Source organism: Ursus arctos, unplaced genomic scaffold (assembly GCF_023065955.2).
Source record: "Ursus arctos isolate Adak ecotype North America unplaced genomic scaffold, UrsArc2.0 scaffold_4, whole genome shotgun sequence".
NCBI lineage: Eukaryota > Metazoa > Chordata > Mammalia > Carnivora > Ursidae > Ursus > Ursus arctos.
In genome coordinates this window covers 54,544,783-54,565,583 of record NW_026623056.1, presented here as the reverse complement: position 1 = coordinate 54,565,583, position 20,801 = coordinate 54,544,783, and the positions used below count along the sequence as shown (strand labels likewise).

Genomic DNA, 20,801 nt, shown 5'->3' with positions numbered 1-20,801 from the left:
CAGACGTCTTTTGAAAATGTAATACTCTACAATAAGAAATTACTTTTTGTTAAATACTTTACTTTCAACATTTTAAACTTTACAACTATGACACTGGTCTCATCTTCCATTTCCAGATGAGAAACCTGTAAGATCAGAGAGGTTAGATAATTTAGGCAAAGTCACATAAGTAAATAAAAAAAGCCACAATTCAAATTAAGGATATCTTATTCCAAAGACAGTGTGTTCACTTACTACATTGAAAGTGATCATTTATTATAAGTTTTAAAAAATAATTATCAAATAAGGCTTTATGTTAGGGGTTTATGTGTTAAGGAATCGAGATATGCTTTGAATACTTTGGGTGATAGTTCATTAGAAAGATACACTGGAAAATAAGAAAGAATTGGAACCAGCCTCTATAGTTTCAGGGCTGGATAAAAATCTATGGATAAATAGATTATCTTTGGATTCACCATAATAGTTTTAGTGGCCCAAGAGCAGCTTTAGAAAACGGTCTTGTTTTTGACTAGTCACTTTCTGTCCTTAGTATCTATTATGAGTTTACCTCTATGTTCTTATCAACAATAGCTGATCTTGGTGTGTGGATTCCTGCCCATGTCTCACATACAAACTCTCTGAGAGAGGGTCTGATTTTGTTCTAGTAGTCAAAATCCCACAGAGAGTGCCTTTATCCGTCAGCCTCTGGGGGTCAGCACCCACTCTTAGTCCAGTCAATCCAGAATTTCAGATCACATGACAAAATCCTGACCATCAACCCAGCCCTTAGTTATTTTGCTCACATGGCAGCTTTTGGTGGGGTTAGCAGTCAAGGCATCATGGATTATTTAATCCTGAAACTTTAAATGTAGGAACTTAAACTATTCCAGAGCATTCTATCCCCCAAGGAAGCAAAGGACTTATCAAATGATGTATTTTCTGGACATATCAATTTCTGGACATTTGTGTCACGAAGTTCTAGGTACTAGTCTTTTTAACTGGAGTTAACTGGAGTGGCTTGTAGGAGCTGCTTACAACAGGCTATATTCATTCTTTCTGGGCACTGAAGCTGAGAACTTGAAGCAGGAATTGTCCTGGTTGGCACTATAGTTGCCACAGTTTTCTGTGAAAAGCCCTGCAAAAGCCACTGAAAAAATTACCTACTTGAGGGCACCGGAAGGAACCATCATTGGAAGTAGCAGGTGAACTATCAGGTTTGAGGGTTGCCATTCTCTGATAATTCAGTGTGAGTGACTTTAATCAGTGTGAGAAAGAGAAGAACATTGGTCTTTCAAGATTTTCACATTAGAAGGTATGACTAGTTTTCTCTTATGAAAGTTAGTTAAAATGTTCAGAAATTTTGGGAAGAAGATAAGGCATATATTGAAACTTTAATGAAGCCATTTCATTCCTTAGAATCTCTTTGTAGTATATAATCCTGGAAGGAATTAATAGAATTCTGACTGATGGGAGATGTATAATCTCTAGCCAAATAAACACAGATGCTGGAAATATTGAGAATGGGTTAGTTAACAGCAGATTGATTCTGTTGTTATTTTCAATTGTTTGGGGCTGGAACCTAGCTTCTTATGAATATTTCTTTAAAAAATTACCAGAGGAAAATAGAATAAAATCAATATTCTATTCATTTGTCACAAATAACTTTATTGTCTTCAGTTAGTAATATCATTTATCTCAAAGAGGTGAGCAGACGTCCCTGAAAGCTCCCATTTGCCAGTGAGGAAGACAGCCATAAAGCCTACTTTTTTATTTGTGGTTAGATTCCAAAATGCTGAAATAGACTATAATAAAATGTGCTTTGTTCCTAGAAAACTATGCAGCTTGTGTGACTTTTTATACACTACATTTTTTTTTTTTTCCTTCTCTCTTCAGGGATTTTTCTCAAACTTAATTTTCAACTAGCTCTTGCTGAACAGATCTCAGTAAATTACACCACCCTCTAGCTTGTTAGTGAGTCTGGAAGACTGAGATTTATATTTGATATCTTCTTCCTCATTCTCCATATTATATTTACCACTAAATCATCTGCATTCTCCCTCTAAATTGTGCTTCATGCCATTCCCTTATGTCCATCTCTACTGCCGCCTTTCTAGTACAAGCAAAATCATTTCTTGCCCAAACCACTGCAATAAGTTCCAAATTCATCATCCCATTTTCTCTCTTGATCCTCTCCAATCCAGTTTTTACAGAATAGCCAGAGGATTATTTTTAAATCATTAATTGAATTTCATGCTCTTAACTTAAGAATTTTAAGTGGCTTTGCATTGCAGTTAGAATGAAATCCAAACTCCTAATTTTTGGCTACAAGATCCCAGTTGAAATGTCTTCCCCATTACGATTATGTTGGATGGATAATTTTCATTTAATTCTTCAGACTCAGATATCTGGGTGGGAACAGAGTGAGGTCAGGGCATTTAGACCCTTAACTTCCTGCAGTTGGTTACCACGCTCCTTTCAGATGGACAGCAAGTTATTGCACATTCTCATAACTGCTCACTCCCCTGCACCTTCAGGCTCAGAGGTGGTAATGGTTTTCCACTGGTTGTTAGCTCTGGAGGAACTATATCTTCCCTCATTATTTCCTTGCTTCTTGCCCACTCCTTTGAAAGTAGTCCTTCATTAAACTTTTTACAAATTAGCCAGATTGCATGTGCTATCTCTTTTTTGTTAGGAACATGACTGATTAAATATCTGGTAGTGGGGTGGCCTGAAAAATGGATTGGGTAGCTCCATACATTTAAGAAATACATAGATAATCTTTTGGTAGGAAGGAATAGGACGCCAATAGTCCATGGCTTACAGTGTCTTTATGATTATTCAAAATTCTACCCATATGGCACAGGCTTAAGTGAATGTAGAAATCAAGGGAGTGGAATCAAATGCTGTGGCACTTGGTCTTATAGTAACAATAGTGATTATAAAGATTATGGATTGGTTGTCTGTTTTGGAAGATCCTAGAAATCCTGCAGGGTGAAAAGAACAAATTCAAAGTCATGAAAATATAACCTAGAGTACAAGATAGAAATCAGAAATCTTCAAGGGCATCTTTGAATGAGTCCTCTTATTTCCTGTAGTCATAGGGCAGATATGGCTGAGGACCAAGCCCAAGGCCTGATTATCAAGGCTGCAGAATTGTAGTGCCTGTTCAAGGCTTATCCCATGGGACAAAAGGATCTTACCTCCCTATCCCATCTGAGAGAAGAGATTCCCCTTGAAATGAAACTTTTATTGACTGCTACTGGTTGCGATGTCTCACAAAGAAGCACCAGTTCTCCCAGGTACGCACCACCACTGCCCTTCATGGCTTCTCTACCCGTAGGAGTTAGATCCCAACATAGACCTGATGGACACATACAAAGCCTACTCTGAAGGGTATAGCTTATATACCCAAAAGGTTGTAGGACCACATCAGTTTGTATTAGCAGGAATCAGAAGCATATGTAAGCTTGGGTTCTATGGATGTTATTTGATTGGACAAAAATGACTGATATGCATATGCCCACAAAAGTTACAGAATTTAATGTGCTGGTTTAAGCACCTAGGAGTGATTTTAATCAATTAGGTTGGCTAATTATAGGCTAGAGACATTGGTGGCCTATCATCAAAAAAGTGGTAAAGCTGAAAAGTACCTGGTGTACTGCTAAAGGAGTTAAAAGGCCCAGAGAGATAGCAATATTAAATTCATTTAATGCCACAAACTGCTCAGGTATTCCTCTAACCATACTTATCAGGAGAGCCAGAAACACTTTCTCAACAGTGCTTTTTTTTTTTTTTTTTAATGCCTTAGGTGAAGAGTTACTAATAGTCACTCCTGTAGTCTGGAGATCATGTTTGGGAAGCTCTTTCACTCACTTTCCTTAACTAAATAAATCCCAACTTTGGGCTTTGTTGATTTCAGTAATAGCTAAGCATTAATACTCTGAATGGCAGAATTAAAGGGCAAAGAATAAAACCCACTTCCAATACCCCAACATCCTGGTAGTACTTACTCTCATTTACATAAGGTTGTGGATCTAAAGCCTTAGACGTAAAAAATATGGATTTTTTACTTATTTTAAACAATTTGGTGATTTTTTTCTTGTGTCTTTTAAGTCATAGTAATTAAAATTTTTGTCTTTGGCTTCTTAGCCCTTAAGACCTTTCTTAAAAAAAAAAGTCCAATTTGTGAAATTTGTATTGCGTGTGTGCATATTCATATAAATTTCATATATATGTATACTTCAACTGAAGTTAAAAGAGGGATATAGATAAAAGAGTGTGGAAAAGGTTAAGAAGATTTTCTTTAGATAGGCTCTAAAGAGCATGATTGGAAATCCACTGGTCAACTGGTCAAGGTGATTGGCTTATTACGTTTAGAATTGTCCTTTCCCTTTCTAAAAGAAAGATGATGAGTTATTGCTATCACGGGCACTATGTCCTTCAAAAACGCATCGATAATATTTAGTAGCTTGGTAATTGTTTCAGCTAATTCCTTAAGAAGCTTGGGATGTATGTTATTAGGATCTGATAATTGGATGGAATCCAGTTTTTAGTGTAATGTTTGATGTGAAGCTGTCCTGCTTTTACCATCCTATGATATCTAATTATTGACTGGTATAGGAAATTAAAGGAAAGTTGCTTTTGTTTTGGTAGTCTCATTGGTAGATTTTTTTCCTTTTGCTATAGGCCTAGTAAAATGAAAGTAAATTTCAAGTTTATTTCTCAGGATTCCCAAGAAGAGAACATGCATCATATGAAATACTTTATAATGTGATATTATGAATAAGATTAATGAAATTTATCAAAGATGTCAGTGAGAATTTTCTTATGACGGTAGATTTTAATTCACGAGAAAATCCTCACCAGCTTGCTTGAAATCAAGTTTTCAGAGGTTAATATGATAGTAATAACAATAAAAACGATAACTAATATTTGTGGAGCATTATGTACTGAGCCCTGTAGGGTAAGTACTTTATATGGATGATCTCATTGAAGTCTCAGATCAAATTGCTATGTGATATTACACTCCGTTTCACAAATGAGGGAACCAGGCTTAGAGAGGTTAGGTAAATTTCCCATGGCCATAAACATTGTAAAAGTGGCTAAGACAGACCATGTTTAAATCCATAGTCTGTACCAAACTGTCCCCCTATTGATGGTGCTTCTCTCTAACTGTGGTGGTGAGGACAGCAGGACTTGGAGAAATTTGGCAGTTAATATTCTGAAAGAAGTAGAAAATACATGAAAGGAAATTTAGAAGCCAACCAGTAAAACCATCATATTTTATTGATGAAGAACATGAGGCACAAATAGTATAATGTCGCACCCATGTTGCCTGGATATACCTCTTAAAAATTAAGGGAATTTAGGCCTCTCAATTCCTCAGTTTTCTCATCTATAAAATGGGAATGATAATAATAGAACGTACCTCAAAGAATCACTCTAAAATTCATTACATCCTTGTAATATGTATTTAGTTTTCCCTCTTTCTAAAGTGTAAGAACAAGAGAATTCAGGAAGTGTAAGGGTTAAAAAGAGTAACTAAATATACTTGTTACCTACAATGCATCACTTTGTATTCTAGTTTCCAGAAATGTTAGAATAAAGAATACATAAGCATTTGGCCAGGAGCATACATAGTAAAATAAAATTTAGATTCAAATTGTTAGCAGGGGTGAAAATTCTATATTTTCTTCTCTTTTGGTTTCTTGGAGCTAATTTGTAGACAAGAGGAGGTTTAGTACCTCTATGAGGATATTCCACCTCTCCAAACTATATAGCTACTACCTTGGTTAACAAGAAATGCTGAGTAGGCAGTTCTTGGCGTTGGTTTATCTATGTAATAATGCCAGGGTTGCTATCTCTGAAATTATATTGGCCTTCCTTTCTTGGTCTCAAGACGGTTACTGCAGGTCCAGAAATCATGGACACAGTTAAAGCATGAAAAAGGGGGGAAGAAATGGAATCAGCCTCCTCTGTCCCTTTTATTAGGCAAAGCAAAAGCCTTCCAAAAAGGCTTCCCAGGACACTTGTGCTCATTTGACAAAACCAAGGCCATCATGTTTCCAACTAGCCTACCAGTGTAGGTAGATAATGAAAGGTAAAGAATAGACTAGTCAACAGTATTATTCAGATATATGATTTTTTTTTTTTGGCAAGATGATTTTTTTTTAAAGATTTTATTTATTCATCCGACAGAGAGAGAGACAGCCAGTGAGAGAGGGAACACAAGCAGGGGGAGTGGGAGAGGAAGAAGCAGGCTCACAGAGGGAGGAGCCCGATGCAGGACTCGATCCCAGGACTCTGGGATCACGCCCTGGGCCGAAGGCAGACGCTTAACGACTGAGCCACCCAGGCGCCCCCAGATTTATGATTAATTATATGCTGACCACATTTTTATATTAGCTTATATATTAATGGAAATGGGGAAACTGCCACTTACAGAGTATTAAATTCTAGCATATATGTCAGGTAATTTACGGTCATTGTTTAATACTCAAAACACCTTTGAGAAAATAGATGAATAAACTGAGATTCAGAAAGGTGAATTCTATTGCAAATATCATATACATAATATTCTTTGAAACTGGGCCTGACTTGAAAGTCTGTGTTTACAGTTGGAACATGAAAAAAATGAAGGAAGCTGTAGCATAATAGCCACAAATTTAATGAATCCTTATTAAATGTGAGGCATCACAAAAGTTAACATATTTTAAAATAAATTATCACATTTATCCTCACATTTGTCTTCAATAATCTTATGAGATATTTTTATCCCTATTTTAGAGATAGAATGAAGTCAGGGAAGGTGGCTACCTTTTTCAAGTTTACTTAGCTAAAAATCTGGGACTGGGGTTGGTATCCAAATCTAAGTAATTTGCTCCCAACCACTAAAACAGATTACTACTTGCCATCTATGTTGTCTAACCTCCCATCATAACATGTGATGATTCTAGAATGAGTACAGAATATGCTTTCCAGGCAGGTATTGGAAATGTATACTTGGGTTTTTCCTCATTTATCTGTTAAAATTGTCAGGATAAAGTGCCAGGCAAAACAGTTTTCAGAAGGAAAGGAAGTATATGTAAGGTCAGGGATGTCTGGCGTAGATAACACTTTTGCCTGATGATCTGGCAGAATGTGAGGTTGGAAAAGATGGCTAAACTGAGGAGGATCCTTAGAAGCAATTTATTCTACCCCTCTGACTGCAGTGCCATATTCTCTATTTAAATTCTTTTTAATATAAATAAGACAATAGAAAACAGAAACAAAAAACCACCAACACCTTAAGATCAGTATTTCTTTTTTTTTTTTTTTTTAAGATTTTATTTATTTATTTGACAGAAAGACAGTGTGAGCAAAAGTAGAGGGAACAGCAGAGGGAGTGGGAGAAAGAGACTCTCCACTGGGCAGGGAGCCCAATGTGGGGCTCAATCCCAGGACCCTGAGATCACAACCTGAGCGGAAGGCAGCTGCTTAACAAACTGAGCTACCCAGGTGCCCCAAGATCAATATTTCTTCACTATTCAGTAATAGCTTTAAAATTCTCTTCAGTGTATTAGAAAATTCCAGAACCAGCATCTTTATGTAAGTGAGAAAAAGGCAAGTATAAGGCGTCATCTTTTTTAACTATGAGATGTTAGTATACACTTAGCAGGGGACTTATAATGGTCATGTGGGGGTGGAAGGATGAGAATTATTTTTCCCCACATAGGTTCTCTTTAAAGAGGCTTTAAAGGCTTATATCCCTTTAAAGGTAATAACGAAGGGTTTCAGAAAGATGTTTCAGCACAGTTCACTGAGCAGAGTAAAAACATTTGCCCGTGGATATCAAATACATAGGGAAAAAAAGCACCTACAATAACTGATGGCAACCACCAAAGAAAAAAAAATTAAAAACAGGTGTGAGATTTTATTGCTAGCACAACTACGATGACTTTATAAAATGAATTTGGTGTCTCAGGTGTCTGGCCTGAACATCTGAATAATCTTATTTCTTAAGGTGTCTGTCAGTGGATCTGTTCATAATTTGTTTGGTCCATGCTTATGGATGAAACTGTACCCTTTAATGATCAGGAAAAGTGATTTTTTGCTAATCCCAAAGAAGAGGTAATTAGGCATTTCATGTTCCTCTGGTTCCCATCAGTTTAATAACCACTCATTTTTGTATCTTGAAACTATAAATATGTATAAATATATGGTATTATATTGTAATTTGTAACATGGTTCTATGTCTTCTTTTTCCTTCTTGCTATAAGACACATACATATTGAATCTCTGTGTTTTTCAGTATAATTCAAATATTTAAAACTTTATTCTGAGCTTCTAGTAATAATACTTTTAATAAGGACACAACTTCTTTATTCTAATAATTACAAATAATAGTCATAACTAACATTTACTGAGTTATTGCTAAGTGCTAGTCTTCTTAAATATTTCATAAGCCTAATCTCACTTAGTTTTCTCAGCAACCTAATGGAATATGTACACTTATTTTTTTTTCTTGAGCTCAGATCAAGTGCAGAAATCTTCGTAATTGCAAACGTCAGTAGTAAAACCTTTCCATCATTGCTCAGAACTGATTAGTCCTTCATATACACACATATCCTCTCCACCCTCACCCCAATCTCATTCATCAAGTCATCAGTTATACACTGTCACCTTCACCTGTGTGCATGCACACACACACACCCACACACCTACAGCCTTTATTGTTCTAAATTACTTCTGCTTCTCAGAACTATGGAGATCATGCATCAGGTAGACTGGAAGGTCTTCTGATGCTCAGATTTGGCTGTCTTCATCATTGATCCTCTTCAGTAAGAGCAGATCTCAGAAGGCACTTATTTTTATTTCACAGATGAGAAGATGATCCGCAGAGCGATATATAATCTAGCAAAGATCAACTAATTTATAAATGGAAAACTTACAAGTCTAGAGCCTCAACATATAAGACAATGCTAGAGAAATTTAGATTGTATGGCTATCTGAATTTTTTTTTTTTTTTAAGATTTTATTTACTTATTCGACAGAGATAGAGACAGCCAGCGAGAGAGGGAACACAAGCAGGGGGAGTGGGAGAGGAAGAAGCAGGCTCCTAGCAGAGGAGCCTGATGTGGGGCTTGATCCCATAACGCTGGGATCACGCCGTGAGCCGAAGGCAGATGCTTAACCGCTGTGCCACCCAGGCGCCCCATGAATTTTAAACTCTTATTTTAAAATTGTGAGGCTACATTGAATTATAACAGACTCCTGTTGGGAAAGTGGAAATAATTATGGACATTGCTCCTCACAGTTCGTAGCAATGCCTTTTGTGTATCTGGTACTCCAGTGAATGTTTGATGAACAAAAAATAAATCAGTAATAAAATACAGAGGAAAAACTAATGCCATAGTAATTTAGAACAATTATTGCTTTATTATCTTCAAGCATATTCAAAGTATTGAAGTGTGGATATTTGTTGATACTACATAGTATGATTTCAGTGTTTTGCATTGTTGACTCTATGTGAATTATCTGTATCCATTGTTAATTTTTCTGTTGAAAATGTGTAATGTGTTTTGTATCACCTTTATCTGGATTTATCCTAGTTGACTGAGATACTTAGGAAGAGACACAGGATCAAAGCTTTTAGGTGGTAGGAGTTTAGAATGAATTGCTCCAAAGATGTGCCACTTTGGCATGCAGTTTATTTGAACTTAAAACAGTCAAGGCCCCAAAACTCAGGAAGAAACTTTGACTTTTCCCCTAACTGCCTAAAGGAAGTTAGGTAGAGAACCTGCTGCAGAAATAGAGCTATCACCATAGATAACTACATTATAATATGAACCAGAGGTGGTAGACAAGGAGGAATTTAAAATAGCGTCTGTTTGTTAAAATTCCTCTGGATGTCTCACTGTTTCTGTATGGCCCAGCAAACATTTATTCATCAAACATTACTCTTTTTCATCTCTTGTGCATGCCTTTCCTTCCTTTTGAAGTCCCACGCCTCTACCCCCTTATCCTTAGTTCAGGATGGTGTATATACCTTGTTTTACTTTTCTATCCTTGAACCTTTCATATATGGGATTCCTATACACCCAAAATTAAAATTGATTTTCTCAGGGGTGCCTGGGTGGCTCAGTTGGTTAAGCATCTGCTTTCAGCTCAGGTCATGATCCCAGGGTCCTGGGATTGAGCCCCGTGTCAGGCTCCTGGCTCAGCGGGGAGCCTGCTTCTCCCTCTCCCCCTGCTTGTGCTTGCTCGCTGTCTCTCTCAAATAAATAAATAAAATCTTTAAAATAAATAAATAAATAAATAAATAAATAAATAAACAAACAAATAAATAAATAAATGATTTTCTCCTATTTATCTGTCTTATGTCAATTTAACTCTTAGACCAACCAGAAGAGTTTTGAAGGGTAGAGAAACCTTCTCCCCAACAAGCTTATTGAGTAGAAACCAAACAAACATTCATGTGGAAGCAGGATAACTTCTCATGGTGTCAGGTTTCTTTATTCGCTTGCTGTCCAGAAGAACAGCTTTATGAAACTGCTCCTCATACAATTTTTCTTGCTTCAGGAAATCAGATCATGGTCTCAATCTGACAGTGTGTCTTTCACTCAGATTTTGGGCTGTCCTTGGCAGTGCTCCCATGTTGTGCAGATAATTGAGAATTGACTAAAATATATACATTTTCCTTTAGGGTAATCAATAGAAATATGGCTGTAAAGAAAAATTAAATTGCTTTCTCCTTGAGGTTTGAAGAAATTGAATTTATAAAACTTTAGTATATAGTATCAAATTCTTTGGGAAAAAATAAGAATACAACACTGATTACATCACTTCACTTCATTTGCTCCTCATTGTCTAAAGTCTAAACAACTTAGCTTGGTATTCAAGTCTTCCAAGCCCTAGCCCCAACATTATTGTCATCCTTAAATCCAACTTCTTACACATATATGTTATTGCAAATCCAAATTGGACTATAATAATTTCCTGGACATTCACTGTTTGCAATTCTTCATCTCTGTAGGCATTCTCTGACCACTCTACCAAAAATATCATCCTTTATTATCTTTTATTTCCTTGCTGTCTTTTTTCTTCTTGACCCTGCCTTCTTTATTTTTTCTATAGCACTGACACTATATTATATATTTGTTTATATCTGTCTTATAGCACCTAGAAGACTGCTCAATCAGTATTTGTTGAATGAATGAATAATTTTCTAAACCATCAAGTAGGAGCACCTGTGTGGCTCAGTCGTTAAGTGTCTGCCTTCGGCTCAGGGCGTAATCCCAGGGTTCTAGGATCGAGCCCTGCATGGGGCTCCCTGCTCCGCTGGGAGCCTGCTTCTTCCTCTCCCACTCCCCCTGCTTGTGTTCCCTCTCTCGCTGGCTGTCTCTCTCTCTGTCAAATAAATAAATAAAATCTAAAAAAATAAAAAATAAACCATCAAGTAACTTCAATTCTCCATATTGAAAAAAAAGCTTATTTTTCAGTAGCTTTAGAGTGGTATGGTGGGTCCGTTTGTACTTAGCAGTCTTAGCAGTTTAAGCAAGGTTTTTTGTTTGTTGTTTTATTTTTTAAAATTTTATTCAGAAATTACTGTGTCTTTTAGAGAAACTTACACCAGTTTACCAAATTGACCACCATCAATTCCAAGAAGTTTTATACAGTTTCTTGTACCTAACAAGGATTTTTGGTTACTTACTGCCTTGCTCTCAAAGAAAGCCAGATGTGACTTGAATGCGAAGGAAACTCTCTAATCTGGTATTTACTTACAGTGTGTTTTTATTTTGTCCATGGGTGATGGCCTGTGATGACTAAGTAGCATTATGTACCAGTGGGAGGTTGCAGATCTATTGATAATAGCCACCAAGAGACTTTATATCTATTTGGGATGTCAGGGAAGTGTTTCCTTGAAACTGAATTAACCCACTTAGAGATGAACATTATTTTTTCTAAATTAAAAAAGAAAATTAAATCCTACAAAAAGTTAAAAGAATAGTATAATGGGTACACATATATCTTTTCCTTAGAAGTTCTAATTTTTATCATTTTGTCACATTTGCTCTAAAATTTCTACCAATATATATATTTTAAATTAATACCTTTTTTGCTGAGATATTTGAAATTAGCTTGCAAACATAATGACATTTTGCTCTAAATACTTCAACATGTATTTCATAAGAACAAGGACTTCTTTTTTTAATGAGCACAATATGACTTTCATATCTAGAAAAGTGCATATTAACACAATTATAATATCAAATATACAGTTTCATTCAAATTTCTCCATTTGTCCCAGCCACGTATATTCCTTTTAATTGTGTGAATGTGGCTTTTATTATTTGTTTGTTTGTTTGCATCTAATCAAGGATCTCAATTTGCATTTAGTTGTCATGTCTCCTTAGTCTCCCTTAATCTATAGCCATTCCTTTGCCTCCTCTTTTCTTTTCCCTGTTTTTATTTTGCTTTGTGTTTTTCTTCTACAAACTTGACAAGTTTGTCAAATCCAGGGCAATTGTTTTGTGAAATATTCTACAGTCTGAACTTGTTTTCTCACAACTAGTTTCAGGTTAATTTTTTTTTTTTTTTTTTTTTTTTTTTTTTTTTTTTGCCCATAGCCATACGTGGTATTGCATACTTTCCATTGCATCATATCAGAAGATACATAATGCTAATTGGATCCATTACTGGTGATGCTAACTTTGGTCCCTTGGTTAAGACACTTTCACTATTGTAAAAATGCCTTTTTTCCCCTTTGTAATCAATACATAATATGTTAGGTAAAACTTTGAAAATGTGAGGATCCTTTCATCCTATGGTTTTTAGCATCATTTGGTGAATCTTATATAAATCAGCTCTGACACTGTTGTTTGCAAATTGATGATTTTCTTATTTTATCATTCCTTCAAAATAGCTAGCATTCTTTTGTTACAGAGGTTTTTTTTCTCTCTCCCTCCCCCATACATTAAAAAAATTTTTAAAAAAATTTTAAGTAGCCTCTGTGCAGGGCTCGAATGTAGGGCTTGAACTCATGACCCCAAGATCAAGACCTGAGCTGAGATCAAGAGTTGGAAGCTTAACAAACTGAGCCACCCAGGCACTACCGGACTCTTTTTTTAAAATGCAATGTTATAATTTATTTCCTTTAAAAAAAAAACATTCCAGTTGTCCCAGATTTGGCCAGTTGGATCTTTGAAGCTATTCCCTATGGTTTTTTGTTATGTCCCCATTAATCACTGAGTATTTTTTTGCTTCCTGATACTATAAGAACATTTAGCTTCACCAGTGATTTTCCTTGCCTCAGCCATTTCTCCAAGGAACTCTGGTTCCGTTATGTGGAGAATGGTATTTAGAAACCAAGATCTTGGCACTGGATGAACACAATGATGTGAGGGTGGGCATGAGCAATTTTCACCTCTATTATATACAGTTCAGTTCCATTCTTCTTTCTCTTGTTCCCACTTGTTTAATTTTGGATTTCATACAATAATAGCATTTTCTTCTCTTGTATTTTCTTCAGCTAAGTATTTAACTTAAAATGCTGCTACCTAAAAGTCTCCATGATTCCTGAGGATTGGCAGAGTATGAGATTCTTTCTTTCTTCATCTGACAGCGTGAAAACTCTCAAATTCCGCACTCATTCAAGTCTTTCTCAGTCACCTCTGTTTGTCTTTCATCTGATTTTTTCCAGATGTTCTATAGTTCCCAAAATAAATAGGGATATTCAGTGAACCACAATATCTGAAAGATAAAGCAAGTGCTTACCTGTTTGCTTTGCCATCTGCTCTGTTTTGAATTGGATAAGTACATATTCAATCCCCCCAAACAGCATGCATGTCTTAAATTCCCACAGTGACTGACTTCAGTTCCATCTGGTTGATTCTTGTTATTTCATTACAACTGTTCAGATTTATAAACCCAGCAATTAAAACAACTTAGACATGTTAATACCTATGTTGCTCTTAACTACCATGACTCAAAAAAAGTGCGATAGGTTTTACAAGACATTGTTTCATTGAAGGGACTATTATTATTTTAATGAAACATGTTATACATGCATATTATTTTAAAAGGTTTCTTTCTTTTTGGATTTGTCAGGCCTTCATTTACAAATAGAAGATTAACTATACTTTAATTGTTCCAAATGTGATGATGGTGAAAAGCAAAATACAAATTCCAGCCTTTTCCCTCCTCTATCAATGTTTCTATGCAAAGATTAAGAGTGTCTGTGACTAGTTCTAGAGTGATAATTTCAGTTGGCTCAGGTCCATTAGCTGCAGGGAAAAACACCTGGCAAGGAGGTTCATAGCAGCCCATTCCTGTTAACCTTTCAGCCTTCACAATAACTATCAGCAGGCACCAAGTAAGGGCCTCTAATAAACTGGCATTGAAGCTGCTGACAGCTGATAACTTTTTATGGGTTTCCAGAACTAAGTGAAAGAAAATGTTCTGATTAATTAGAATCAAAGAATTTTTAAATTCCTTAATCCCAGAATTAGATAATTTTTAGACATGTAAAATGGAATAAAGATCAATGTGTCCTCTCATAAAACATTTTCCTATAAATGGATTTTCAAAGTATACTATTTTTGCTACTTTAATCCAGTTTAATTTTCAGCTACTGTGCTCTTTTATTTTAGTAAAAGGGAAAACAGCTAAGAGATGGGAAACAGTACCAACTTTAGAGGTAGTTTTAACTAGATTCTTCTTACCTGTAGTCTACTTTTTGCTAGTTAATTATGGAAACTCTTTATAATACCCAATAACTGTGGGAGATTAGGCCTCCGTCCTGCAGGGCCAACACTAAAGAAGAGTATTTAAAAGTTTCACTGACACCCTTCTCTTTAATCAGAGGGTAAGAAGAAAGTTTATGTATGGTGAGCCCCTGCATTCTGTCTCTCTACTCTTGCTTGAAAAATGGGGAGCCAAAGACAGATCCAAGATCTCAGAGCAAGATCCATTTCCTCTTTCTTAGTACTCAAACAAGTCCCATTATCCAGAACTCCACCTTGTTCCCAGAATAACATGGAAACAAAAGTCAGCCTTGGGTAACATTTCTAAGATGAGAAAACCTGGACCAGCCTCACAGAATTTCTCACAACTCAGTTTGAGGGGAAGCATTTGGTGGCTTCCTGTGCTTTTTGGGGACTGCATAAGTAATAGAAAGAGAGCCAGACCTGGAGAATTGCTAAGGGAGGGAGCATGAGAAAAATGCGGAGGCAACCTGCCTTCATTAGTCTGAGGATTGGATGGGAACATGCTCATCTCAGAGAGTGTAGACAGGAAGAGTTCCTGAGTAAGGACCGATACCATCCCCTCATTCCTTGATACCAAGGCATTACATAAGAATACTAGATTTATGGCAAAACCCCTGGAATAAAGGAAATGGTTTGACTTGATTAATATTTTATGTTCATCACCTGATCAAATAGAGACCCAAAATACAAAATTAAGTTAAAGTATTGAAAAATAAGCAAATTTACAGTTCTTGTCCACCTGAGTTTTGTGGATTAAGATTCATACTGATTACATTTAATATTTATGTTATTTGTGTGCCAGCTTTAATAAATTCTATTAGAACATGTGTTCCCAAATAATAGTGGTATATCTTTTTCCTTTCTGACTTCCAGACATCTTAAAAATAGTAGTTACTTAGTATTTGTTCAGTAGTATTGAATGGCTTAATCCAAAACATCCTAGTAGCAAATTTTCTTGGTTAACCAACTTTTTCATCCACTATTTTCAAGGCTGGTGTTCGGATATGTTTATTAATTCAGTGGGTCTTCAGATATAATCAGCTACAGTTCAACATCACTAATCCAAAGACTGCATGAAAGAGAATCAAACCAGAATATCCTAACAACTTGGGCACATAGATCTCCAGGCTCAATATCTGATATATCTCTACTTTTGAAGAACTGTCTTCACTTACTTTCCAACATACTTGACTCATCTAGCCTTCTTTCTACCTTTTTGTCCATTCCTGCTCAATTTCTTTTGCTGCTTTCTCTTCTCTTAATCTTATGCAGTCTCCAGGCTATAAATTCCACCTGTGTGCTGATGACTCATATATTTATATATCTGGTTCATGTTTCTTTCCTTAGCTTCCAAGTGCCTCCTTAACTTTTGCATCTAGATGTCTAATAGGATCCTAAAACATATCCTTTCTAAAACTGAGCTCCTGATATATTCCCCCAAGCCAACTCCTCTAGCATTTTGCTGCTGTCTCAGTAAGTGACGATTTTCTAGTCCCAGCTTCTCAAACCAAAATGCATGGTGACGTGCCTGACTACTTCTTTTCTCTTGAACCTCATATCCAAGTCCACAGGGAAATCTATCTGGTTCTACCTTTAAATATACCTGGAATCTGATTGTTCTTATCATATCTACTGCTATCATATAAGTCCAAGACACCATCGTCCCTTAGCCTGGATTATTTTAACAGCTTCCCAGCTGGCCTCTCTTGTCCAATCTTGTACTCCTATAGACGATTTATCAACACAGTGGCCAGAGTGATCTTATTAAATTATCATCAGATTAGGTCACTCCTCTGCACCAAATTTTTCCATTGCTTTCTCAATCAGTAAAATGCAAAAGCCTCACTGTAACGCTTTCCATGTGATCTGGCTCCACATGGCCTCTCAACCTTCAGTTTTTCCTCTTAGGATTTCAGCAACTCTGGCTTCCTTGTCCTTTCTCATGCATATCAGACATACTTTTGAGAAGGCTTCTGCACTGAATACACTCACAGTTTGGAATATTCTTCCCTATTACATTGACATGGTTAGCTACCTCACTTCCTTCATATTTTTATTCAAAAATCATCTTTTAATAAGACATTTCTGGCCACTTGTTCTAAAATTTTAATGCTTAGCTTCACATTTCATAGGCTTTCTCTGCTTTATAATTCCTTCTTAGAACACATCATTTATTCACATATCTTTTACTTATTTATCTTGTTTATTGTCTGTCTCCTGCTTGACAGTGTTTTGTTCACTACATGATACCTGGCCCTACAATAGTGCTTGGCATATAGCAAGTACTCAATAAATATTTGTTGAATAATTATTTAGTAAATAATGAGTATTTACTAAACCATCACCAGAATCTTTTTTACTTATATTAATTTATGGCCACATTAAAAAAAAATCCTATTTCACTAACAAAATTTTTCAACATGGGTTTTATTCTATTCATCACAAAACCCAGTATTAAAAATACTTCTGTAACACAAGTTTGTATATGATAAAGTATTACTTTTCTCCTAGTAAATATACTCTCTGAGCACAATGCTATCTGGAAAAAGCTCTGTTAGTAATTAACATGAAGGTTATTTTGCCTCATTATAAATTGGTTCTTTATCCTAGAATGGTTTCTGGACCAAATCATAAAATAAGCATTTTGCTTTTGAATGAAGGCTGTGTCTTTGTAGACAATCTTCTGTTTGCTTTTTTTTTTTTTTTTTTGACTTATCTTGTTCTCTTTTGCTAGAATTTTTAACCTCTTCATTTCTATCCATGGAAACCTACATATTAAGGGTGAAATATTTTTAATACTTCCTAAATGAATTTCCTTATTAATAAACTGATTTTTTCTCTGGAGGCTGCCCACTATCAGGGAAGGAGAGATGGATAATACTGTCTCTGAAAGAAGGAGAATATGATGTTGGAGACAAAAGTAATGGAATTTTAATCTACCTCCCAATGCTTCAAAGCCCCACACAGAATGGGGAGGAAGCTTAGTGCATGCGTAAATAGGAAAACTAAGGGCAGACAGGCTGTAGCCTTGCTCAGCATTTGGTAATTCTTGAGGAAGCTAATGTTCCAGGGCTGCTCTGGCCAATGTGCAGCAGCTCAGCACAGTCAAAAGAGTGGGTGGTTCAGTTTGGTGGAGAGAGGATATCATTGACATGTGCCTGCTTCTTTTAGTTTCAGAATGTATGGACACTGGTTTAGAGACTACAAAAGAACCTAGTATGGTGAGAACAACCTGGGGCCAAGGAAAAGACAGATGTCGCACCAGCTTGGAGGGGTCTGCAGAATCAGGAACATAGGGGAAGCAGTGTCAGCTTGGAGGGTTAAGAGGTTCAACCAAGCTGAGAAATTTAAGATCACAAGGGTTCAGCCATCTAACAAATAGGCAAACTCAGCTAACACACCCAGAGATTAGTTTCAGGCTAGGAACCGCCCTGTCCCAGTGCCCAAGGTCACTTAAAGTGTCCCCACTCATGTACAACACACCTGGGGTCAGCAAATTTTAGCCCACGGGCCAGTATAGCTTGCTGCCTGTTTTTGTATGTCCTATAGGCTGAGAAGGGTTTTTACATTTTTAAGTGGTTGAAAGAAGCACAAAATATTTTATAGCAGCCCTTGAATGATATATGAAGATAAAATTTCATATAAAGCATTAATAAATAAAGCTTTATTGGAACACAGCCATACTCATTCATTTACATCTTGACTCTGGTTACTTTCCTCCTGATGGAGTTGAATAGTTGCAGTAGTGACTATACGGGCAATAAAGCCTCAAATATACTATCTGGCCATTTACAGATCAAGTTTGCCCACTCTTGCAATATACCATCTTGGAAGGTAGCCTAAGGAGAAAGAATCTGAAGAACTGAGTTATAACCTGAAAGGGATTGAATTAATCCCCAAGAGACCATTGAATTATTGAATTCATTACATTTAATTGAGACAAAAATTAGGATTAGCAAGAAATTCTGAGTAATGCCAATTCTTCCACATATTCCTAAATGGTTCAACGGGACATCTTTAGTCATGATATATCTCAGACAGAGGGTGTTCTCCAGGCCCTTAACAGACTCAGTGCAGATTTATCCACACCTCATGCAATGGTACTCTACAGCATGTATCCAACATACAAATATTTTATTAGAACCCAACCTTATGAAATCTTTGGACAAAACTGTGAAATTGTTTTGTTTTCTATTCTCTCTCTTCTCACTTCCAAATCTGTTGGCAGCCCTATTTTCATGCTCACGGAGGTACCAACTTCATTCAGGCTGTATTGTTGATGTCATGTGTTATTCCTGGCTCTCGTCTCCTACTCTTCACAAGACAGTGGAAGCATCTTCTTTGTTTTTAAAAATTCACATTACTCTGATTTTAAAGGAGAAGAAATTGAAGTGGATAAGAATTGATGTTGATTAAAGACACACCTGGATCTATAAGCCACGTGGAAAGGAATATGGAAATAATCACCAGTCCTTAAGCTGAATCTTGAACTTAAACATTACTACTGATTAGGGGTTATCATTTCTCTTATTAGTTACATTACAGTGATATCATTAATAAATGTTCCCTATTATGTATTTTCAGTGTTAGAGTCTTTTTATTTTACTTAATCCTTAAAAACAGTTCTCAAGTCTGTGTATCTTCAAAGCCTATACTTTTAAATTGAGAATAAGTTAAAACTCCTAACCACTACTTAACCCTACTTTGTACATTTGAAATACATTTTTTTTTGGCAAATGACTTAGTTTTCTTTCTCTCTCCCTCTTTTTTAAAAATAATTGTTGAGTGTTCTATACATAGGTCCTCAAAGGCTTCAACAGGCTACTCTCTTTTTCTCTAACCCTCAAGGTTAAATAGCCCAGTTTAGCTATGCCAGCATTCTTCTTGGTAGAGGAGATAGCAACTCAGTGTGCGGAGTTAACCTTGAAGTTATTTGATGTTAAATCAGTTTTACTTAGGGATTTTTTTCCACCCCTCCCCCAAGGTCCCTTTTATTCTGTCATACAATTTGCTGTCAAACTAAATGATGCATTTAAATAAAATGACCAAAGATAATGACTGTGATGAGGGAGAGACCAGAACAATTGCCAGTGTAATGTCATTGTGATCTGAACGACCCTGTTATGTTGGAGTCATGATGCAAGTGGTGTCAAGTGATGGTAACTGGCCACTTTTTCCCAGCCAAATTATGGAAGTTTCTGGTGGGCCAGCTTTTAAAGAAAAGTTGCCCAAGGGGTAAAGTGTTTGTTATAAGACAGGCTCAGGAATGGTCACAATACTAATTATAAGTAGAATGTAAGAACAATGTACTCAAGTTGATCATCAGACTGAATGACATTCAAATCTGTTTCTTACTGGAATTTATATAGCATGGTAAAATAATGAGGAAGAACAGTTGTGGTTACCAAATTGGCATGGCTATCCTGTGCATAGGTAATTGACAAGATGTTTTTCAAAGACAATTGGGTTTATGAACTTAGAAGTTGGATTTTTTAGGTGGAAAAAAGCAATTGCAGAGCTTTCAGACTACATGAGTCTAATCAAATAATATCTTTTCTTCCCTTCTTCTTCCTCTATTCCTCCCTTCCTTATTTCCTTCCTTCTCCCTCCCTCCCTTCCTCCCTCTCTTACTCCCTTCCTTCTTTCCTTCCTTCCTTCCTTCCTTCCTTCCTTCCTTCTTCCCCACACCCCCCCCCCTTTACTAAGTTGAGCGTATTTTAGAGGCTATTATTATTTGGCTAACTTGGATAAAGGGAGATCTTATAATTTTACTTTTACCTTCCAGGTTTTAATCATATGAATTTAGCACCTATGTATACTGGATTTCAATTAATTAATCTCCAAAAGAAATGGTCTACACTTTACAACTGCTTTTTGTCACTTTTTTCATGCATCATTGACCAGATTTTTTTGCTTTATTTTTTTTAAAGATTTTATTTATTTATTTGACAGAGAGAGAGTGCGTGTGCACAAGCAGGGTGGGAGCAACAGGCAGGGGGAGAGGGAGAAGCAGGCTCCCCACGGAGCAGGGAGCCCAACGGGGCTGGATCCCAGGACCCTGGGATCATGACCTGA

General features: G+C 36.3%; 1 protein-coding gene and 2 non-coding genes across 4 annotated transcripts in view; 1 reads left to right on the top strand and 2 right to left on the bottom strand.

Annotated features, from left to right (window-relative positions):
- NSUN3 (NOP2/Sun RNA methyltransferase 3) overlaps positions 1 to 20,801 on the top strand; it is a 449,969-nt gene that overhangs the window by 238,874 nt on the left and 190,294 nt on the right. The gene's annotated exons all lie outside the window — the stretch shown is intronic.
- On the bottom strand, positions 8,484 to 8,553 carry LOC113257054 (small nucleolar RNA U2-30). The gene has a single exon (XR_003316812.3). It is a non-coding gene; the product is annotated as a small nucleolar RNA U2-30 (small nucleolar RNA).
- Positions 8,712 to 8,791, bottom strand: LOC113257059 (small nucleolar RNA U2-19). The gene has a single exon (XR_003316813.1). It is a non-coding gene; the product is annotated as a small nucleolar RNA U2-19 (small nucleolar RNA).